This window comes from Lynx rufus, unplaced genomic scaffold (assembly GCF_022079265.1).
Source record: "Lynx rufus isolate CCGP_SWC_20201006 ecotype Redwood Valley unplaced genomic scaffold, mLynRuf1.p SCAF_2, whole genome shotgun sequence".
NCBI lineage: Eukaryota > Metazoa > Chordata > Mammalia > Carnivora > Felidae > Lynx > Lynx rufus.
The window spans coordinates 204,493,853-204,501,767 of NW_025814834.1; the positions used below are offsets into that span (position 1 = coordinate 204,493,853).

General features: G+C 52.2%; 1 protein-coding gene across 1 annotated transcript in view; it reads right to left on the reverse strand.

The window, feature by feature from the left end:
* Window positions 1-6,814, reverse strand: part of GRHL3 (grainyhead like transcription factor 3) — a 31,601-nt gene extending 24,787 nt beyond the window's left edge. The window contains exon 1 of the mRNA XM_047084803.1: window positions 6,299-6,814. The gene's annotated coding sequence lies outside the window, so the exon portion shown is untranslated. The remainder of the gene's footprint in view (window positions 1-6,298) is intronic.
* Window positions 6,815-7,915: the final 1,101 nt, after the last annotated feature.

Genomic DNA, 7,915 nt, shown 5'->3' on the forward strand with positions numbered 1-7,915 from the left:
ACCCAGGCAGGCAGTGGGCGGCAGCTCTCGGGGCGGAGGGGGAGGGGGCTTCATCCAGGGCACAGTGTCTCCCATCACACTGGGCCCCAGGGTGCGGGACATAGGGCTCTGAGAGGGAGGGGGAGAGAGCTGTCACACAGGAAAGAGAAATGACAGAAACCTTCCTGCGCTAGGGGTGCGGAAAGGGAGGCACACCCCGAGTTTCTGTTACAATAAATCAAGGGCATTAAGACGGAGAAGTGAGAAGTAGGCCCCTCCTAGCTGCCTCCTGGGCCGGGGGGGTTAGAAGAATTTACAGAGCAATCCCAGGTCGCTGGCCCCGGCCCCTCCCAGCCCCAGGCTAAAGGAAACTCCCACACTAAAAGGACGGGGGAGAAGCAGGGAAAGGCCTGGTGGGTGCCCTCCCTCCACATCAGTTGGGACCCCCAGTGCTTTGCACTGTCCCTCATTTGTAAGAGGGGTCTCATAAAAGCACCCACCACATAGGAGTATGAGGATTGAGTGCATTGCCACACAAAGAATGATTAGAACTGAGACTGGCACATAACAAGTGCTTAATACATGAGAGCCATTCTTGTGCTCCGGACCCAGCTTTGGAGCCAGACATCGACGTTGCAAAGTGATACAAGACACGGTCACCCTGCAAGCCAGTGGCAGAGCTGGGCCTGGAGCCCGTTTGCTGCCTCTGGAGGAATGGCCATTACCAGCTGCGATGAGCTATCAGTTATCTTACCGTATTTAAAAATCCAAGTTTAGAAGACAGTGATAAAGTCCCATCAGGAAGAAAAGGTCAGTGTTTGTCGTTATTCCGAGAGGCCTTTCTGGCCTACGAGGGTCTCCAGTCCACCCTGCTGGGACCCCACCCTCTGAGTCCTTGCTACACAGTGGCTGTCACACCTTAAGCATGTACCACAGGCAGACACCGTGCTGGTTTTCTGCACTGTCTCATGGACTCTGTGCAATAGCCCTGAGAGACAGGTACTGGGGAAATGGAGACTCAAACAGGTAATATTACCTGCTCAAGGTCCCTCAGCTGGTAGGTGGTAGAAGCTCAACCTGAACTCAGACCTTCTGGACTCTAAGATGTTCTGTACCCCATGCTCGTCTCCTTTCGGGATACCTTTCTTATTCTGGAAATTCCCCTCCTCTGCAATACATTGAACAAATGGTCCACTGACATACAGAAAAGGATTTTCCACCCACACAAGGAAGGAGGAACTGAGTAAGAAAGCAAGATGACTGGAAGTTTCTGGCCAGGAGCTGGGAGCCCTAGTGTCTTCGTCCCCATGCCTGCTCATGCTACCAATCAATTTCATGTTCCCAGACTAAGCACTTGGCTTCCAGAAAGTCTTGACTATGGATAAGACTGGCATTGACTTATGTACCAAATCCTGAAATCCAAGAACTTCTATCCTTCACTTAACACTGGAATTGAGGATCAAGGGCCCAGTGGGTGAGAGACGTGAAGAGTTCCAAGTAGTGAGCCTTACTTAAGGGTGACAGAGCCAGAATAAGGAGGGGAGACAAGGTGACTCTCACCCTGTGCAGTCACCTTCTCAAGGGCTTCCACCAACTCTCTGTTGGCCCAAGGCAGAGCTCCTCGGCTACAAGAAGGAGGAAGGAGAATGGGGGAGGACAGGATGGCCAGAGGACTTGGCCTTCGGCAGCCTTCTTGATGTCAGATCTCTACCAGGGCATAGAAGAACCCTGAGCAGCACCATGGAAAGAAATAGCACCAGAGTCATAACCTGACAGACCCAAGTCAACTGTGTGTCCTTGGGTAAGGCATTAGCCTCTCTGAGCCTATTTCCTCATCTGTTAGATGGGTCTCCTGAATGTCTTCTGTGCACCCAGTCAGGGACTCTCTAGGCCTTGGTGAATCAGCCAAGAACAAGACAGATAAGGCTCTGCTCCCATGGAACTTACAGTTTAATTGGGGAGGACAGACCACAAACAAGGAGTAAATGAGTTAATTTTAGGCAGTGATAAGTGCTGAGAAGAAAATTAAAACAGTCATGTGAGGGAGTCACCAGGGATGGCTACTTTCGAGTGGGGCTAATCTCATGGGCTGTTAGGAGAATTAAATGCATTAACGTAAGAAGTGTGCTTAGCCTAGAGCCTGCCAGAGAATAATCACTCAGTAAATAATAGCCATCATCATCACCATCATCATGGCCCCCCAAATGAGAGTAAAGGGGAGACTCTGCCTGAGGTTCTTAAATTAACATCCTCCCTAAGCCGCCTGTGAACAAGGTCTGTGTCAAAAACAAAAGAGACAGTGTAATAACCCCTCGCCTTGACTTTCACGTTCATTATCTCATGGGGCCTCCCAACATACATGGTGTGTTATTATCTTTACTTTACAGACCAGGAAATAGACAACACAGATGTTAGGTGACCTGTTCCAGGGGACTGGTCAAGTGAGTTACAAAGCCAGCCCTCCTGGGATCTAACTCCACAACTAGTCACTTTTCCACCAACAATTAGTTTCCGAGAAGGGACACAGAAGAGAGGAAAAACCCAATAAATATGGGTGGCATCCATCCAACCCTCCATCCCTGATCTTAACAAATATTTGTCAAGTAACTACTATGTGCCAGGCCTTGTCCTAGGCAAACAAGACAACGAGGTCATCCCTGCCATCACGCAGGTTGCATTTCAGTGGCAGGAAGACAGACAAAACCACAAAAACAAACACCTAACATTAGGCGAAGACAGCGATGAAGGAAAGGAAGCAGGAGCCTGACCTGCCTAAAGTCTGGGGAGTAACCGGATGTTGTTAAGAGGAGTACTGGAGGGAAGAGGGAGCAGTGAGATAGGTGGGGAGGATTTTGGATCTTCCAGAGCAGAGGACAAGAGACACAAGATCAAAGGCATAAGCCTGGGACCGCTCCCAGAGCTTGTCCACCTACTGTGTGCCAGGTTTTTTGCATAAGTTGCCTTGTTTCAAGGAAGGCCAGCCCACTGAGGAGGAAACTCAAGTCAGAGATTTGATAATCCCTCTCATTTGCATAGCGTGTTATATTTTTCAACATGCTTCTCATACATTTGTCATCACCTCTGATCCTGCAACGCCCCTGTAAAGTAGGGAGGGAACGTATGACTATCCCCCGTGTGATAGCAGGAAAAGTTGAGCCACAGAGAGGGCCACTGGCGTGCCTAAGGCTACCCAGCTAGTATCTCACGGCATAAAGCTTAGAACAGAGGTCTCTGGTTTCTAACATCAAGAACCTCCACAAGGCTGCCTCCTCAGAGCCTCCCTGGTCCAGCCTTCTCCTCCACTTGGGAGAGAGTTGGATAGAAGATCAAGAGAGAGGAGTTCGGGCGTCTACCTGATAAGCTTCACTTCCTGAAGCCCCTGTCCCGAGCCTGTGGGGATGTGCAAACTGCCCAAGCAGGGGTTCTCATGTGGGTGGGGCCTTGCCCCAGCAGCTCACTGTGGGCCCACAGCATGGGAGGGGTGTGGCACCAGCTGTTGCACCCCCAGCCACACTCTTAGCCTCCTGACTCTACCCTGGATCTTTCTGGGCACCGGGCTGGAGGAAGCCCAGGATGATGAAGTGGGTTTCCTCCCAAGTCCTTTTGGGCTCCGAGTGCCCACTGCCTTCGGGCTGAGAACCACTTGAAACTCCCAATGATACTAAGTAAATGTGTCTGAGCCATTACTTGAGGACTTTGGGGTTCAATTCAGGGTGCAAAGGGACTTTCAAACTCTAGTCTCTTAGACAAAGTGTGACTTTGCTAAAGGATACTCAGTACAGAGCAGGGTTGAGAGTTGAGTCTTTTAGCTTCCCAGCTAGTACTAAGTTGAATCATTGCCCCACCTCAAAGGCATTTCAATAATTCAGAGATGTAAAAGGAAGGACTCTTACTCAATTTTGCAGAAGGGAGAAGAAACCTCACCACCACGGGGGTAGCCTCAAGCCCCTGCCTGGCACAGGATAGATCCAGTGAGCTGGGTCCCACTTCCCTCCAGCCCAAGGAGGAAGAGTTCCAGGGGCCACCTGAGCTGGGTGTGGACACCCAGATACACCCAGTAACTTGCAAACCCTGTCGTGAGCCACCCAGCCTCCTCAGCAGTGATCAATCACACTCACTAATTACCCACAGGGAGGCCTTGCCACAACCGCTCACCGAGGAATCATTTATCAGTCAGTCCCATGCACAGTGTTCCCCTGGGCATGACGGGAGCACTCTGGGGTTCTCGTGCTTGCCAGTGGCCCATCTGGTTTCTGGACGCACAGGTTGTGAAATGTGCCTTGTCACATGCTGGGGGCTCTTTGGGGGCCTCGATGGAAAAAAGAGGGAGCCTAGCGCATGGCTCTATCGTGACGCCACTTTGAACGAGGTAGTGTGAGCTCATGACTACGGGGTGAGCCCCAGAGTTTGGCAAACCTGGTTCCAGTTTCAGCTCTGCTAGTTACTAGCTGTGTGACTTAATGCAACTTGACCTCTCTGTGCCTCAATTTTCTTACCTGTAAAAAGAGGGAAAGACGAGAGTACTAACCTCACAGAATTATTATGATAGCTACTGTTCACTCGAGGGCTTAACAAGCACCAGGTGCCGGCCCAACAATTTCTAGTCATTGTTTTATTTCATCTTTGCAGCTTTATGAGGTATTACTGTTGGAAAATGCAATGAGATAATGCAGGTAATCAGCAGAGTGCCGGCACATAATAATGTGAACTATTATCATTATTATTACTCACTTTGTAGGGCAGCCCCCATCAAATTGCACGACAACTCACAGCCTCACCTTCACCCACCTATAAATGGGACACCTCCTCCTAGCAGCAACAGGAGACTTAAAGCTTGGAGATTCCCAGATAAGAGGGGCAGGCATTGCCAGCTTCATCATCTGGCTTCAGGTGGGCAAGCTGAGGGCGGTCAGGCTCCAGCCAGCGCTTCTGGTTGCACGCAAATTAATTATGTGCCATTTTCTAATTATAACAGAAACTCGCTTTCTCCTCTTTGAAAAATTCTGCCCTCTATGGGAATTTTTCTTTCGTGCTATGTCCTTCTCATTTCCTGTCCAATTTTCTTGTCCCTCCCCCACTGTTTTTTTTTTAATTTTAGGGAGTGAGTGAATGAGTGTGTGAGCAGGGAAAAGGGGCAGAGAGAGAGAGAGAGAGAGAGAGAGAGAGAGAGAGAGAGAGAATCTTAAGCAGACTCCAGGCTCAGTGCAGAGCCCAACATAGGGCTCGATCCCACTACCCCGGGATCATGCCCTAAGCCAAAATCAAGTCAGACGCCCAACCAACTGAGCCACCCAGGCACCCCTTGTTCCCTCTTTCAATTGAGATGTGAAAGAAATTGAAATCCACCTCTAAACCCAGGGTGCCACATCCCTTCATTCATTCACGCACTGATTCATCCAATAAACATTCACTGAGAGTTACCCTATAATAAGCCCTGTGCTGGGTACTAGGACACAAAGGTAAACACCACTCTGTCCCTGCCCTCAAAAGTTTCCAATTCTTGCTGCCCGGGTGCTCCACCCACCAGTGAAATAACACCAAATATTGGTGAGATAATTCCCCTTCAGGACATCCACTAGGTCAGTTCTGACTTTTTTAGAAGATGAAAGGAAGCCAGGATTATTTGCTCCATGTTGCAAATGCTGAGCTCCCAAGAGGGGAAGGGCAACACGGGAAGGAAAAGGAACTGTTATTTAAAAGCATCAGGCCCTGTGCCTTTTCATTCTCATACTTGACCTGTGTGTGTGTGGGGGGGGGGGGGAGGCGTATTATCACTAATTTACACATACAGCACTGACACCTAGAAAGGTTAAGGAGCTCAACCAAAAGTCACCTGGTCCCTACGTGGCAGAGCTGGGCTCAAACACAAGCGTGACCCCCATAGCAACGAGCTCTTAGCTTGCTGACCCAGCAACTACGTGGCAGGTCAGAAGAGGATCTGGGAACCTCTTGTCTCCCAATCCTCTGCCAGGTCTTCTAGGCCAATGGTTCTTAAACTTGAACATGCATCAGAATCGCCTGGAGGGCCTGTTAAAACACATATTGCTGAACCCCACCCCCAGAATTTCTGATTCAGTAGGTCTAGGGTGAGGCTGAGAATTTGCATTTCTAACAAGTTCCCAGGTGGTGAAGATGATGATGCTGGTCCAGGAACCACACTTCGAGAACATCAGTTTTAGGTGAACCAATAATTCTCTCTCTGCAAAATAATGGCTCTCTCTCCTCACCTTCCCCATTTCAAAAGTAACATAGGTATGTAAAACCACAATATACAAAATGTAAAACACAGAGAAAATTGGAAGCAGAGACTAGAATTCACCTGCATTCCTCCACTCAGAGATAACCACTATTAACAGGTTGGCGTATCTCCTCCTCTTTTTTCAATATCTGTGCAGATAGGAAGCAGGGTGACACATTGGTGTGGAACATCCTTCTAGCCCCTCGGTTGAGACCCGGTGAAGATTCCAGCTCTTCCTTGAGATCTCGAGCAAGCCTGGGGCAAGCCTCAGACTCGTCCTTGAGCAACACTGCACTTATGCTCCCATCCTCACTGGATTGTTGGGAGAGTTAAAGGAGATCATGTATTTACCAAGCACCGGGCACCGGGCACCGTGTCTGCTGTGGAGTCGGCCCTCGGGTCAATGCTTGGCTGTTGCTTTTGTTTTCACCAAAGGGAAAGCTTCCAGTATGCTATTTCTGTTTCGGCCCTGTGGCCCTTCCTCCTGTCCGCCCTTCCTCCAGCTCGGCTTCCTCTGGGTGGACCCCCGACGCCCCCTTTGGCTCCAGGCACCTGACCCCGGGCCCTCGCTGTGCCTGGGCAGCCAGTGCAGTAGCAGGAGCCTCAGGAGCGTCCCGCACCCGGAGCCGCCGCCGTTAGGGTTGTCTCAGCCTCAGTCCGCCTGTTTTACAGGCCGAGCTTAATGAGGGCTCTTAACTTTTCATTCACCAGCAGCGTAACTCCGACTTTTAATAACACACCTTGTGCACGACAAAAATTTGCTCCTGGCAATCATGGTTTCGACCACAAAACCGCAGTGGGGAGGCGTTCCTGGTTAACTCTTTCAGCGCTCCAGGCAGTCTGGAGCCTGGCGCTCCTGGAGATCAGATGGAGCGGCGACAGAGGCCTGCGGTCACCCACTGGGACGTCCCCTGTCCCCCTCCCACGGGCAGTCCCGTCTCTCCAAGGCTTTCGGGAGGGAGAAAATTCTAGGCGGCAGGTGGGCTCTCAGTCCGAAGACCGTGCAAGGCTGGAGGAGGGAATCCTGGTGCGCCTCGCTCACTTCACTCTCTCTCCTCCACTCGATTAGACCTACTATGTGCTGATCACTTAGTCTCCTAACGCTTCATTTCCTCCTGGGCGGGGCGAGCCAGGGCAGGTGCGCCAGGCACACACTAGGCCCCGGGGCAGCACTCTACTTGTAGCTCCAAAGGGGCCCGAAGGACCCACAGCAACCGGGATAAGACCCCAGGCTGTAAGCGGACCGCCCCCCCCCCCCCCCCCCCCCCCCCCCCGCCAAGCCACGGCGGGCTGCGCGCAGGCGCCCACTGCGTCCCGCGAGAGGAGCGCGCCAGGCCGCGACTTCCTGCGCCTCGCGCAGCCCCAGGATCCCTTGCGGCGGCTCTAGCCCGGGGGCAGCAGACGGCGCCCACTGGCGGCACCCGAGGCGGCCTGCGTTGGCCCCGAGGCTGGCAGACGCACCCGGCAGGCGCTGGGCCCGACCACATGAAAGGCCGGAGTGCTCCACCCGCAAGCTGCCTCGAGCGGGGTTCTAACTACGCGCCGCCATGCACCCCAGGACCCGGCCTTCGAAGTGCCGCCTTCCACCCGAGGCCTGCCCCGGGCCGGGTGGCCCGCACGCCCGGAGCGCATTGTTTCCCCGGCCAGATGGGCGTGCACAGCCCATGTTGGACCGAGGAGGACACAGAGGGTCGGAGG